At 32.4% G+C, this 17267-nt stretch overlaps 1 protein-coding gene across 1 annotated transcript in view; it reads right to left on the bottom strand.

Moving 5' to 3' along the window:
• The window catches only part of LOC141724453 (uncharacterized), a 105486-nt gene that overhangs the window by 79034 nt on the left and 9185 nt on the right, over positions 1–17267 (bottom strand). The window lies entirely within an intron of this gene.

The raw sequence follows: 17267 nt of genomic DNA on the forward strand, positions 1-17267 counted from the left end.
TTATAACTTATATCAGATTATAACAGTCATTAGAATATGGCTTACCAACTCAAAAAGTGAATATCTTTTTTTGTGATTATTCATACAAAAACTAATTGGATTCTTTAGAGTTTAATCATCAGAACTTGTCCTCAGAATTTATGCAAATGACACGAAATTGTTTGTCAAAAACAACTTAATCACCACAGTAATTTTCATCATTCATATGGAGTGATAGTGTGTGCATTTAGCAGAATATCAGATAAAGATTAAGGTCTGATAAACTTCAGTACATCTTAGAAATAAGGCATAACTGAGAAAAGTGCTTAAAATCTGTCATCAATCATGAAGTCTACTAAAGAACAAATTTATGCTAGAGTCTACCTCAACTATTTGTGCTCATTTTATGCATCTTTTGAAATTCCTGTTTACAGTGGCTTCTCAGTGTAAGTGAGTCACAACTGCTTATCAGAATTTATGCTATTATCAGAGTATTTCTCCAGTAATCAGAGAATGTGAAAAGTCACCAAGAAAATTTATTTGCTTTTCTAATGCATATTACTTAATACCAGCAATGCACTTGGGTCTTCCCTTCCACATTTTTTCTCTAGATCTCAAAGGAGTACATGATTTTTATTATTCTTTTATTTTCTTTTCTTCAGATAAGTGAGGTTTATCAACATTTAGGTTTATCCTTAAGATTTACGATTTACTGACATCAGAATCTGACAGATAGGAAACAAAAATCTAGTTTGTGACTTAGTAATAAGATACATAAAGTAAACTTGACTAAGCTCAAAATCAGAATTTGCTTGTGTTAATGAGTTTCCACATAAATAACTAATTCAAACATGGGATTTCTAGTGTGTTAAAGACTACTATGCCAACATCTAGCACATATATCCTCATTGGATTGAATAGTCACGAAATATTCAAATCACTATCAGAGTATAAAGATCCACATCGGATAACAATCAGCATTTAATGTATTTCAATTAAAGCACAGCTTATAATAAAAAAATCTGTAAACACTGATCATAAAGTCTGATGCATGAGAACAAAAACTAAGCAGATTTAGAGAAAGAACCTGAAACCATTCCAAGTTCATTTACCAGTCTTGTAAAGGTAGCTTCACATAGTGGTTTTATGAAGATATCTGCTAGTTGTTGATTTGTTGGAATAAAATACAATTCCACTGTACCTTCCATCACATGTTCCCTTATGAAATGGTACCTAATGCTGATGTGCTTTTTTATTGAGTGTTGAACTGGATTACCTGTCATAGCAATTGCACTTTGATTATCACAGTAAATAGGTATTTTAGTAAATTCTAACCCATAATCCAGTAACAGATTCTTCATCCAAAGAATCTGTGTACAACAGCTTCCTGCAGCAATATATTTTGCTTCTGTAGTTGATGTGGAAATTGATTTCTGTTTCTTGTTAAACCAAGAAACTAATCTGCCTCCAAGAAATTGGCAGCTTCCACTAGTGTTTTTCCTGTCTATTTTACATTCTACAAAATTTGCATCTGATTAACCTATTAGCTTAAAATCTGATTCTCTAGGATACCACAATCCTAGATCAGTTGTACCCTTAAGGTACTTGAAAATTCTTTTCACAGCTATTAAGTGAGGTTCTCTTGGATCAGCCTGAAATCTTGCACAATGACAGGTAACATACATGATATCAGGTCTACTTGCAGTTAAATAGAGTAAAGAACCAATCATACCTCTGTAGTTAGTAATATCTACTGATGAGCCAGTATCTTTATCTAACTTGGTTGCAGTGGCCATGGGAGTGGATGTTGTTGAACTGTCTTGCATTCCAAACTTCTTGAGTAAATTTCTGGTGTACTTGGATTGACAGATAAAAGTACCTTCTTCATTTTGCTTGACTTGAAGGCCCAGAAAATAACTAAGTTCTCCCATCATACTCATTTGATATCTTGACTGCATTAGCTTTGCATACCTCTCACAGAGTTTGGCATTTGTAGAACCAAATATGATATCATCAACATATATCTGTACCAAAAGTAAGTCATTTCCATGGTTGAGGTAGAACAGTGTTTTATCAATTGTACCTCTGTGAAATCCACTTTCCAGAAGGAATTGAGCTAAAGTCTCATACCATGCTCTTGGAGCTTGCTTAAGGCCATAAAGTGCTTTGTCAAGCCTGTAGACATGATTTGGAAATTTTGAATCTACAAAGCCTAGAGGTTGTTCAACATACACCTCTTCTACCAATTCTCCATTGAAAAAAGCACTTTTCACATCCATTTGAAAGACTTTAAACTTTTTGTGAGTAGCATAATCCAAAAAGATTCTTATGGCTTCTAATCTAGCAACTGGTGCAAATATTTCATCATAATCAATACCCTCCTGTTGAGAGTAACCCTTAGCAACCAGCCTTGCTTTATTTCTTATAATTATGCCATCACTGTCAGTTTTGTTTCTGAACACCCACTTTGTGCCAATAACTGATCTGTTCTTTGGTCTTGACACTAGGGTCCAGACTTTGTTTCTTTCAAATTCATTTAACTCTTCCTGTATTGTTTGCACCCAATCAGCATCTTGAAGAGCTTCTTCCACTTTCTTTGGTTTAGTCTGAGATAGAAAATAATGATAGAGACATTCATTTGATGTTGCAGTTCTAGTTCTGACACCTGCTTCAGGTTCTCCAATAATTAAGTCAGGTGTATGTGATTTGGTCCACTTCCTTGCAGATGAAAGTTGATTTCTAGAACTGGATCTTCCCCCACGATCCATGCTATCTTCATCAGCATTTTCTGATGCTCCCCCTGTAGTTATGCTCTCTGAGACTTCAGAATTTGAGTTAGATCCTTCAGTATTTGAAGAATCAGAGTTTCTAGAATTATCAGAATTTGGCTCATCAGAACTTGAAGAGCCAGTTACAAAATCTAATGCTTCTTGAGAATCTTGAGTTGAGGTAGGATCGACAGCTTGCTCCCCCTAGACAGGTGCATTTTCCTTTGGAGTTGTTACCACAGTTTTAATGACATCAGAACTTACAGTATCAGAGTATAAGTCATCAGAATTTACAGAATTAGAATTTAAGTCTTCATTTTCAAATCTCAGCTGATCGTGATCATTGAAATCTTCAAGTCCATTAAGCTTCTTATCATCAAAAGATATATTGATAGATTCCATGACAACCCTTGTTCTTAAATTGTAGACTCTGAAGGCTTTTATGGAAAGTGGATATCCAACAAAAATTCCTTCATCAGCTTTTAGATCAAATTTTGACAACTGTTCAGGATGAGTCTTAAGAACAAAACACTTACATCCAAATACATGAAAGTATTTCAGATTTGGCTTCTTTTTCTTCACCATCTCATATGGTGTTTTTCCATGCTTGTTTATGAGTCTTGCATTCTGTGTAAAACAAGCAATCTGCACAGCTTCAGCCCAAAAGTAGGTTGGTAGCCTTGCTTCATCAAGCATAGTTCGTGCAGCTTCAATGAGAGTCATGTTCTTTCTTTCTACAACTCCATTTTGCTGTGGAGGTCCAGGTGCATAAAATTCCTGTTTGATTCCATGCTCTTTGTTGAACTCTTCCATTATTCAATTCTTGAACTCAGTGCTATTATCACTTCTTATAATTTTAACAGAATTTTTGACCAACTTATCCAGCTGTCTGACATGATCTGTTAGAGTAGATGCAGTTTCATTCTTCTTGTGCAAGAAATACACCCAAGTGTATCTTGTGAACTCATCCACTATAACCATGTCATATTTCTTCTTTGCAATAGACATGACATTGACTGGACTAAATAGATCAACATGCAGTAGGTGATAAGGCTCAAGAATTGAGGTTTCAGTTTTGCTCTTGAATGAAGATTTTCTTTGTTTTTCCTTTTGACATGAATCACAAAGGCCATCAGGAGCAAATACTGATTTTGGCAATCCTCTCATAAGATCTTTCTTTACAAGCTCATTTATGTTGTTGAAATTTAAATGAGAGAGTCTTTTAGCCAATTCCAGCTTTCTTCAATTGATGCTCTACTCAACAGACAGATTGCAGAACCATCAGTACTTGTTGAAAGCCTGACGTCATAAATGTTACCATGCCTGTAACCTTTTAGAACCACTTTGCCTGTAGAATTACTTACAACTTTACAGTGTTCTTCAAAGAAATCCACATAATAACCTCTGTCACAGATTTGACTCACACTCAGGAGATTGTGTTTAAGTCCTGAGACAAGAGCTACTGATTCAATGATGACATTCCCAAGATTGATATTGCCATATCCCAAAGTTTTTCTCATGTTTTCATCTCCATAAGAGACTCATGGGCTAGCTTTTTCCACAAAGTCTGATAGCGGGGCTTTATTTCCAGTCATATGTCCTGAACATCCACTGTCCAGCACTAGGATATCTTTCATGTTGCCCTGCAATCACAAAGACCACTAATGATTAGTTTTAAGGATCCAGACTTGCTTGGATCCTTTGGCCTTTTTAAGTTTGTTAGCATTTGCAGCGGATTTAATATCAGAGTTTATGCTAACATACTGTTTATCAGAACTTATATCAGACTTTGCATCAAACTTTACACTAGAAGGAATTAAAGTAACTTTCTTCAATGAAGGTTTTATTTGATAATAATCATAGTACAAACTATGATATTCCTTACAAGTATAAATGGAATGCCATAAACTACCACAATGAAAATAAGGATTTTGTGGCTTAAATCTAACATACTGACTCTTAATTCCTGACTTAGAAGGTAAAGAGTTTATATTTTAATTCTTCCAGCAAAAAGAAGCAAGATGGTTAGAGTTTCCACAGTTATAACATTTCTTTCTAGGAGCATTAGGAACATGCATATAATTATTGTTTTTATTCACACCTTCCTTACCATTCCTAATTTTCTTAGCTGCCTTTACCTTGTTGACATTACTGATTTCTTTCAGCTTATGCTTAAGATGTTTCTTTGTCATTAATCCTATGTTAACTTCAGCTGGTTTATCCTGTTCTATTTTGTCAGAAGTTGACTTTTCCTTAACTTCTGCTACAGACTCTTTCATCTTTTCAGAATCAGACTTTACAGTTTTAGCTACAAACTTAACATGATTCACCTTTGGCTTAGTAGTCTGTTTAACAATACTTGGCTCAATTGTTCAGTTCCTTTTTCACTTTTATCATCTCCATAACCTAAGCCCTCTTTCCAGTTTCCACTACTTAACAAATTCTGAGTTGTTCTGCCAGAGTTAGTCCAAGTCCTGATAATCTCCCTTTCTTTTTCTAACTCAGTTTTTAGAGATTCATTCAATTTTAGTACTTCATCTCTTACATAAAAAGCAGAATCTCTTTCTTTCTGAGTTTGGCGGAACATAACAAACTCTTTTTCTAAATAGTCATTCCTTTTCTTATAAGCAATATTTTTAGAAGTTAATCTTTCACATGTTAAAGTTTGATCTCTGTAACTAATAAACATTGTTTTAAGATATAATCTCAACTCAGTAATATCATCAATATAAAAAGCATAAGTTTTTTGAGTTACCTTCAATTCAGTAGTTTCAGGGCTGCCATTAGCATTTGCCATCAAGGCATAATTCACCTCATCTTCAGAATCTGAAGAATCTGTCCAGCTTTTCTTCTTTGTTACAAGTGCCTTGCCTTTATCACTTTTTCCTTTCTTGTAGTCAGGAGATATGTGGCCTCTTTCACCACAATTGTAGCATTTGACATTTGAGTTGTCTCCTCTGTCACACTTTGCACTTTTGCCTTTAGACTTTCTGAACCCTTTCTTATCAGTACTTACACCTTTCCTGGAAAACTTCTTTCCCTTTCGGAATTTCCTGTAGGCTATCTTTGTGATATCCTTCACCATAAGAGCACATAATTTCATCATCTATACATCAACATCCATTTCTGGTAAGCTTTCAGTTTCTGAATCATCATCATCAGAATGTGACGACTCTGAATCAGACTTTATGATGAGAGCCTTTTCTTTGCCCTTCTTTGAGACGACAACTTTAGGAGATTCCTCCTCAGCCTTAAAAGCAACTATCCTTGACTTTCTCCCATGTCTCTTGCTCCTTTGATCCATCTCAAGTTCATAAGTCTTGAGCATACCATAAATTTCATCAAGAGTAGTTTCATCAAGAGCATAGTTGTCTCTTATGGTAGTAGACTTCAAATCCCAATTTTCAGGAAGAGCTAAAATAAATTTCATATTTGAATCTTCAGGATCATATTACTTGTCCACCAGTGACAGATCATTCAAGAGTTTGACAAACCTGTCATATAATTCAGTTAATGACTCATCAGCTTTTGAGTCAAAGTGCTCATACCCTTGAGTGAGTATAGTCCTCCTGTTCTTTTTGATTGCATCAATTCCCTGACATCTTGTCTCCAAGGCATCCCATATCTCCTTTGCAGTCTTACAATTAATTACCTTGTTTGACATGACATTATCAATGGCACTATGCAGCAAATGCCTTACCCTTTCATCCTTGGTAATAGATGAGATTTCTTAAGCTGTGTAATCACCTTTCTTCTTTGATATGGACTTTGCTGGTTGATCTGCGACTGCAACATAGAGCTTGGTTGGCTTATATGGTCCTTCATTAATCCTATCAAGGTATTCTGTATCTGTAGCTTCCAGAAACATAGTCATCTTAACTTTCCATATGGGATACTCAGAAGGTCTCAGTATGGGAACCCTAATAGTCTCATATCGACTGTGGATTTGAGTGTTTTTAGTTTCTTCAGTTTTTTGGGCTTGGTTGGAGTTTCCGCTTCTTCAGACATGATTGTTTGGATCTTTACTGTATGTGTGTTAACAGATATGCTCTGATACCAATTGTTAGGTGACACAACACTGTAGAAGGGGGTTGAATACAGTGTTATTACAATCAAATCGATCTTGAACACAAGTAACAGTAAACAGATATATTCAATATAATAAATTTTTTTACAATGGAACTGTTCTCTCTCAGTGATGAACAAATATCACTAAGAGCTTCTAGGTTACAATGAATAATATATCTCGATAATGATAACACATATAGTGTAAACCTATGTCTGTGTTTATATACTACACATTTATAAGATAACTTCTAATTGATATGGAATATAATTTTATCTCCTAAAATACATCAATCAGATATCTTATACAAGTCTTCCAGTCTTCTAACACTTTCCATGCATATCTTCTTTTGTTTTAGTCACGATCTTCTACTGTTAATCAGCTTCCTTCCTTAACTGTAAGTCCTCCCGTACTTAAGTTCTCATATGACCTTAAGTCCTGATATGAAGTTCTGACTTCTAGTAAGTACTGATTCTAGTAAGTCCTGATATTTCTTGTTTATTAAGATCTGAAAACTAAACATGAAACATATTAGACATGACATCTCAAATATATCTAACAGCCTCAATGTTTAAAATTATTAGTTCCATCAACTGATATTGGAGTAATAGATACCCCCAAAATATGAACATTTTTTTAATAATGAAAGGTGAGATTTTGCAATATCTATCAGCACCTCATACCCCAATCAAGTCTTACATATCTCTCGAAATACCATATAAATCCTTCTCAGAAAAGTTAACAAAACCCGTAATAGAACACACAAAAATATCAAGACATAAAACACTAATATTCCAAAAAGATGAGCACGAATAAGAACCTTGATAACAAGATACTAAACAAGATTTTATCCAAAAAGGATTAGATCTCAATTTTATTGAAAACAAATAGATAAATGGCTAGAAGAGAGCATGGAAGAGCGAGTGAGGAAGGATCGGAAAATGGAGGTGGGGCGGTTAGGTTTCGGCTCTTAAAATCCTAAACTCTCTCTAATGTTGTACTACCTCTGTCTCACTGTATTCTTTACATACTTTTACCTCATGCTTAGCCCGTATTTTAAGGCTATTAAAAATATAATTCTATAATTTATTTTTAAAATTTTCTTTTTCTGTATAAAACTTTAAACATAATATTTTTATTTAAAATAAAAAAATATTTAAAATTATTTAGGGAACAATATTTTAAAGAAGTCTTAAAATGTGTGTCGATCCCCCGTCCCCCAATGTAAACATCCCAGTGGGACGGAGGGAGTAATTGATTATTTTGATTGTATTGAATAATGTATGTTAGCTTGATTTGAGTATATGATATTATGTATTTAAAGTTAAATCATGTTCTTAGTTAATTAAATGTATATAAATACGGCGCAAAATATAACTAATATCTAAAATAATTTATTTAACCATCATAAAAAAATTAACATTATATATTATTTACTATTGTTATTATATTTGGAGTAATATTTTTAATGTACGTGTAAAATTTAATGTAGAAATGTTTTATCCAAAAATGAAAAATGCATGTTAAATTAACTAAGTAAGATATAGCGAAATCACCAAGTGAATTATTATACCTTAAAAAATAAATTAAAATTATTACCAGACATAACATATCAATTTTGCGAAAAAAATGATTTTCAAAAATTATGTATGTGTCTCACCGCTTACCGAAATATAATGTTATAAAATACATTAACTTATCATAATTCTAGAAGATGGGCGTAATTGTGTGATCATTCGTGCTTATTACTGTTACAAAATAAAAAAAAATCAAAACAACATAACTTAAAAACTTATCAAACTATCAAACACAACTACTTTGCAAAATTATGTATTATCAACTACCTAACACTTCTTATAAGTTGGTAAAAAATGGAAAAAAATATGTTTCTTTGTGTTGATCATGTATTACTTTATCCCATCAAACTTCATAAGCTTGACACAAGGAAGTGGTCATTCAACTCAAGAAAAACTCTCTGAAAAACTCTCTCAAAGGTATGACTTGATCTTGAGCTTTGCTGTCTTGGAAAGTAGCTATGTTATAAGTTAACAGCGGTTAGAAAATATGATCAATGCAACCACCACATGACAGCTAAAAAAATCTAATTACAACAGGAAGTATCCATAAAACGTTCTCAATGCATAGGTAGGAATATGAAAAGAAGAAATATGCTTCGTTTTATAAATTAGCCGACCTAACAATATACATTTATGTCATCTTCTCCTTTATTATTCTATGGGCCAATCCAATGAGGTTGTCAACTTTCTCACTAAACAGCTCAAAGATATTATTATGTGTTCTACCACGGTTTTCTTTTGAATACCCTTTGACAAAAACTTTTCTTAATGCATAGTACAAACCGAAATAAGTTTAATAGGTTATTAGTATATTAGGATTTTAAGCAGAGTACCAGAGAGAGTACCATTATTTTACGATACAAATTGTCAAGTGACAAATTTTGCATGAATTTTTAATTTGATGAATATAGTTAGGTTAAGGTTTGCGAAAAAATATAGATCATAGAAGTAAGATATCAAATGCAGTAGAAAAAAATTTCAAATTCACTCACCGGTTGCTTTAAGATATAAGATAATATCAAACTGAATGTTTTTATCGCCATCATTTGGTGCCTAAATATATTCCTTATAATTGATAATAAGGCGACATTACGCCAATTATCGGAAAATAACTCTTCAAAATGTTACGACATCGTTCCATCAGACATTAATACAAAACTTTAAGTTTAGATGAATTTGTGGCATCATGACTACCATATAAAACTCAATTTTTGGTTCCAAAAAATCGGAATCCTACAATAATGAAACTAATGTTCCTTATACATAATTATTAACCAGACCCTAGAAGCGAGATCAAAGAAAACATACAACGTTGACTTCATACTTAAATAAAAGTTTGGAACATATGGAAAGGAAAGTAAAAGAATGCATAACCTATCGATTGACATGTTCTTCACTGTTCTCCTCGATCACCTCGAAATAAAAAAGAAAATATTCAGATAACTTCTATTTTTCAATAATTGAAGTTACAAGTCACCATAATGCAACAAATTACCTGAAGAATATTGCAAATGCATGCACTGGGTTAACGAGAAAATGATGCAAACACAAGGCCCGACGTTACTTTTAACAACTTCATATACAAAATATAAAAGCCGAATGTGTTTACATCTATCATTTATTTTAATGATATTGGGACATAAATTATAACGTTTCACTCATTTCAGTTTTACACTCATGCTTAATACATTTTAAGATTGAACAAAATCATGAAATTGAACATAATAAACATTGCTTAACAAGTTCATCATATAAAGAAAAATATTTTTATTAACATTTTTAATTGTATCGTATTTTTTCAATGTTATTTTTTCAATGTTAGTGTATTACACGTTGAAATAATGAGATATAATCTAAAACTTAATTTTAGCCTGATGTGAGTATATGATATCAACTCCAAAGTTTAATCATGTTATGTAGGATAAGAACTGAGCTAATTGTGTGTATACTAACTTGGTGCAAATATAAAGAATGCCAAAGATAATTTTCTATTGTTATGATTTTCAAATAAATACTTCCAAGTATGTATAAAACAGTGTAGAACTTTTATGTCAAAAAAAAAAAGGAAATGTAAATGTTAGATCACGCAAGAAAAACATATATTATGGCATGTTTAGTCACAAAAATCACCTAGTAGGACTCTTCATCTTAAAAATAAATTCTAATATAACTGAATCATATATATCATGACCATTTGCATCTTAGAAGGTTAATGTACGCGTATCAAATTTTTTTATTAATCACATCACCTTTCAAGAATAATATTGGAGATTTCATATAAAATCCATGAAGTTAGCATAGTTATGGAAGATGCACTTGTTTGGGGGCTTATTCATACTTAATACCATCAGAAAATGAAAAAATATAATAAAAAATTTATGAAATTTTAAGTAGAAGTACTTTTCAACTATATGTATTATCAACAACCTAAACTTGGAGTTGGTAAAAAATGGATAGTTACGTTTCTTAGTGCTAGATTTTGTGCAGACTTATGTCCTTTTTCCCCTGAAACTCTCTGAAACTCTCTGAAAGTTACGACATAATCTTGAGCTCACTGACATCACAGGTAGGACTGACTACGTAACTGCAACCTTTCCAAGTAACTTTGTAACAAGTTACAGAAAATATGGTTAATCTAACAAACACATGACAACTAAATAATTCAAATTACTCCATTAGTCTTCAACACATAGACTGGCAAGGAACACATCTTCCTTAAAGTTTATAAATTCATCGACCTAAAAGTATACACTTCTATCATCTACTCCATTAGTCTCAGGGCCATTCCAATGAGGTTGGATTTTTATTTTGATATTCTCAATTTTCATGGATGAGAGCTGATTACCAGCAACACTATTGGCCTTTCAGCAAAAGTCCTAGTGTGTCAACACTCTCACCAAACAGCTCAAAGATATTTTCTTCTCTGCCAAGATTTTTATTTTAATACTTGATGACAAAATCTTCTTCCTTAATGCAAAGTACAAACAAAAAATACAGGGTATTCACGAAAACAGCAGAACAACAGTTTGGATGAATTCTTTATATAGCCACATATTATATTCCTCAATTCATGTTTCTAGTAATCAGAATTGCACTTTAATAAATATGTTGTCTCTATTACATGATCATTAAACAGTCCCCGCCTCCCCAGACTAAGATCAATGGATTTATTCACTACTCCATGGGACCTAACCACCAAAGGAAGGAGGGTGAGAGGTGAGGAACAACTATGACCATATAGAAATAAAAATAATAATGTAACTACAAAATTATCAAATAGACTTTCTGAAACACAAAAATTAGAATAGAATATAACATAGTTTGCAAATAGTATCGTAGAAGGTTGATCTACTCTGCCTTTAGTATCGTGAATCAGGTTGCTTTGCGGAATAAATATGTTATTTTGAATCAGGTTGCTTTGCGAAATAAATATGTTAGGAACTTTAAATAAAATTTATGAAGTAAGCGTAAGTGGAGGCACGTGTGTGTGGGGTAAACAAATTGAAGAGGTTTGCAAACAGGATCTTCGAAGGTTGATCTACCCTGCCTTAGTCTTGTGAATCAGGTTGCTTTGCAGAATAAATGTTGGGAAATTTATATAAAATTCATGAAGCATAAGCATCGGTCGAGGCACGTTTGTGTGGGAAACAAATTGAAGTCGAACTAAAACGAAGGGGGTGGGAGTGGAGGATAAGATGGACACATGAGGCGGATTAACATCACAACTCTCATATGTTATGCTTCCTCTATCCCACACTTCCCCAGTTATGTATTATTATGAACACCCATTATATACATGAACCATATTTTCCGGTTGTTTGATGTGGCACGAACTACTAATCAATTAAGTTTTTTATATTTCAAAATAACAAGAAATTGAATTCGCTTTCAACCTCACATGATCGTAAACATCGTGCAATTACATTGACACGGCGTTAAACAGATGATAAAAATACAAAAATACATCCTTGCGTCTTAACAAAATATTAAGTGGGGAGAGATTAGATTTTTTGGATTTTTTTTATTATTTTTTATTTTTTTATGATTTACCACAAAAACTTAATTTTTTTATTTACATATCTCATTCTAATCTATATATGTACGAAATAACTAATAAATTTTGCACATATATTCGAAAAAAAGTATACATGCATACTCTTTTTTTTTAAAATACGAATTTTATAGGAGATTCTTTGGACTTAAAAAATATATTGGATGTGTTCTTGACATCGCCACTCTAATATAATACTCAATTCAGGTTTTAAAGAATCAGAACTGTACTTTACTAAAATTATGTTCCTATTACCAGACCCTAGGAGTGAGAATAAAAGATCAGTTCACTTATACATAGGATCTTACCCCAACAGAATGGAAGGAGAGAGGGCAGAACGACAATAACCATAAAATAAACTTAAACTATAATGTTGTAACTACAAGCTAATCAAATTTACTGCATGAATCACAGAATTAACAAGGGAAAAGAAAATATAAAAGAATTACAACTCCCATGGTACACTTCCTCTCCGCTCCCTTAATTATGTATTATTCTAACACTCCTTACATACACAAACCAGATTTCCCATTTGTTTGATGTGGGACCGACTACTAATCAATTGAGTTTTTATATTCTAAAACAAAAGGAGTTGAATTAGCTTTTAACTTCTCCTGATCGTAAATCTGGTTAACTTCCATGCAAATACATAGACACAATGTTAAGAAAAACATATGATAAAATAGAAAAAGATGTCTTTCTATCTTAACAAAATAGAGACGAGAACATGAATAAGAGGGCATAGGTTACACTTTCGAATTCTTTTCCCGTCCATGGAATTATATTGACACGACCTTAAACATATGATAAAATACAAATAGATTTCCTTGCTTCTTAACAACACAGTAACAAAAAGTCTAACATAAAATAAATAACAAAATATAAAATGTATATAGTTCTATTTTATCATATGTAAGAAATAAATAACAAAATAAAGTATATATGTACCAAAAAATATGTACATATATACTCTTTAAAAAACGGGAAATTATCATCGGTACCCTTATGTAATTGGCTTTTCCAAATGGTGTCATTTTATGTTTTGGACTTATGACCGACACCCTTAAACTAAGTGATTACACTACCAATACCCTTCTGTTAGTTAAAACGTTACTCAAATATTTTCCCACTAAATCCAAAACATAAGAATTTCCCTTAAAAAACAAAATATTTAAAGGATTTAGTGGGAAAATTTTGAACTTAAAGTTAGGATTAGATTTTTACGTAATTTTTTAGTGGAGGAGTGGAAGGTATAGTACATATAATTTATTTGTTTTAGGTTTTTAAGTAATAAATTTTTTCTTCTGGGTTTTAATGTAAACAAATTGACCAAAATTTGTACTGTATTATGACTTTTGTGATTAGTTCTACCCGAATAAAATAATAAATTTGAATATTTTTACAGATAAAATAAGTAGGAGTTTATTTACAAATTAAATATATATTCGAGCACAAAACTCAAAACCTCGTGTTCACTTTACAAATTAAAAATCCCAAGATAGAACTAAAAACCTTATCTTAGCCCAAACTTATCTAATATATAAAGTTTGATCCATTTATTAAAATATTTGATCCAAACTTATCTAATACCAACTTTTATATTTAATGTTTAACACAGTCTCCAATTCTTCAAGGCGTTCACAAAAATCCAATCATTTTTATCCAGACTTGAAATTTCCCCATTATCAAAGGGAACAAGATTTATTCTCTACAGACTCCAGCATTATATTTTGTATGAATAATATGAACCAAGTGAAGGTCCACCCAGGATCAAAACAAATAACATACAAGTAAATGGTGCAAGCAAAGGCAGTGTTTGTTAAAATTAATACTGCCAGAACATATCAAAAGCTCAATGGGGGAATATTTATGCACAGGACAAGTAACCATAGATCGCATCCTGATTCACACAGGAAAAGGTGCTTCTAGCATTTGTTCAATCTTATGGTTCTACAATCCATGGAAGTAGGGTTAGATGTAGACATTACAACATTGTTGCTATATATTAAAATTTAATTTATGAACTTTTATATAATACTTATTTCAGGTTTCAAAGAATCAGAACCACACTTTAATAAAATTGATGTTCCCATTACATTATCATTAACCAGACCCTAGGAGTGATATTAAAAGATCAATTCACTTATCTATGGGATCTTACCACAACAGAATGGGTGGACAGAGGTGCAGTACAACTATAAAGCATAAAAGAAATTTTAATTATAACATATTAAATACAAACTAATCAAATTTAGTACATCAATAACATAATTAATAAGGGAAAAGCAAATATATATTTATAAACCCAGATACAAAATTATTTCACAAGTAAAAATTATTACATTGCAAAACCAAACTAAAGATGCTATCATAAACTTAAATGGAGAGGAAACAATTTGACGCCAAACTAAAAAAAAAGGGTGTGTAGGGGGGTGGGAGAGTGCATGATAAGGTGGACACATAAGACGGATTAGCATCACAACACTCATGTGGTTGGCTTCCTCTATCTCACACTCCCCCAATTATGTATTATTTCTAACACTCAATTTATACACAGACCAAATTTCCCACTTGTGTGATGTGGTAACATTAAAATTAGTTTTTAACCTCTCCCGAACCATAAACCTTCACCTTCCATGCAATTATGTTAATATAATATTAAAGAGATACTAGAATCTAAATAGATATCCATGTACCTGGCAACATCGACAGAGGAGGGAGGTATTGCTCCGATCAAGACAAGGTTAGATCTTGTCAAGTTTAGGTTTGTATTTTGCCAGAAGTACTTCCTAACCATATGCAATATCAACAACCTAAACCTCAGAGTTGGTCAAAAATGGATAATTATGTTTCTTGGTGTTGGATCACGTACAGACTTAAGTACTTTTTCAACTCCACGAGGCATGATCTTGGCACAAAAAAGTGGTCATTCAGCTCTCTGAAAAGTACAATTTAACCTTGAGAAGACGAGTTAATCTTGAGCTCATTGCTAAATAAGACAAATTGAAGTCTGAACTAAAAGGAAGGGGGGTGGGGGAGTGCACGATAAGGTGGACGCAGATTAGCATCACAACTCTCATGTGGTACACTTCCTTTCTCCCACACTCCCCCAATTATGTTTTATTTCTTACACTCATTATATACACGAACCAGATTTCCCACGATGTGGTACTCATTACCAATCAATTGAGCTTTTTGTATTCAACAACAAAAGAAGTTGAATTAGCTTTCAATTTCTCATCATCGTAAACCTGAACACCTTCAGTGCAAATATGTAGACACAATGTTAAACATATGATAAAATAGAAAGAGATATCCATGTACCTGGCTTCATCGCATAGAGGAAGAGGAAGAAAGTGCTCCTTCCATCGTAACAAAACATAGATGAGACCATGTATACGTAGGGATCCGTTAGATATTTGGATTCTTTTATTTTTTTTTTTATTTCGGTACAACCTTGTTTTTTTATTATTTACATTACTCTCTCTCTATATTCTCTCTCTATATGCACGACATAAATGATAAAATATTGCATATACATACCAGTAAAACGTATACATATATACTCCTTTTTTAAAATATTTTACGAATTTCATGGGAGACATTTTGAACTTAAAAATAGGATTGGATAATTCAGGGATTTTTTTTAGGTCTAGGCGAGGACGTTATAGCACATATTTTAAATATATTTTCAGGATTTTAATCGAAAAAATTTACAAAATTTTCTATTTGATTATTGTTTTTGTAATCAAATTATACATGAACTTCATTAATGCCTATAAATAATGGAGAAAACTTGAAACATATTAAACAGTTGAAACTTTTCAAAGATCGAACAGAATAATAAATTTGACAATTTTTACAGAAACATATTTAGCATATTCATTATACAAATTAAAAAAACTATTAATAATATTCTTCTATGTATTTTATTTCATTTTACTTATTTGTATTACACAGTCAAGTCAAATCATAGGACAAAACTCAAAACTTCATGTATAAATCCAACTTATAACTGAATCAAACATATTTTAATCATTTTTCAAATAGGATCTTAAATGACTAATGTACGCATTCCATAATCTTATGAACCACAATACTTCCCAGAATACAATGTTCGGGATTTTATTTCAATTCGATAAAATTAAGCATAGTGTAAGCATGTCGGGGTGAAACACGTGTTTCTGTGGGTATTCATAATTCTTACCATTACAAAAATGATTCCAAATAAATATTACTTACGAACTTACAGTTTTATCAACGACAACTGCCTTGCTTACAAGAGATTATATTAAACTATAGTATTAACGTCGGCAAGGTAGTAGCAAGGACTTACCTCTTTGGAGTTGGTAAACAATGGATAAATGTGTATCTTTGTCTTTATCATATAACAGACCCAGTACTTTATCCCCTGATACTCCCCAAAGCTTTGCACAAAGATGCGGTCATTCTGCTCAAGAGTAACTCATCTCTGAAAGGTCTGATTTGAGCTTGAGCTGCCTGCTGTGTCCCCCAGATTGGCCCCGACACTGCGACCTTAACCTGCGTTCCTCCAGAGCCCATCTTTTTCCACTCGAGTTGACTAGTTCTTCGTAAATACATTATTGCCGCCTTCCCAAGTAGATCTGTAACATCAACTGCCTTGTAGTCAATTTAGGTAACTCTGATAATGGAATATCTAACATTATTTTTATGACAGTGTCTCACAGAAGCCTGCATATAGAAAACATGGTTACAGCAGCACTTGACAGCTAAATAATCCAATTTGCAATAGTAATTGATCCAAGAACTATACACAAAGCATAATTTAGAGACCAATAGGAAGA

The sequence above is a fragment of the Apium graveolens genome, chromosome 5 (assembly GCF_009905375.1).
Source record: "Apium graveolens cultivar Ventura chromosome 5, ASM990537v1, whole genome shotgun sequence".
NCBI lineage: Eukaryota > Viridiplantae > Streptophyta > Magnoliopsida > Apiales > Apiaceae > Apium > Apium graveolens.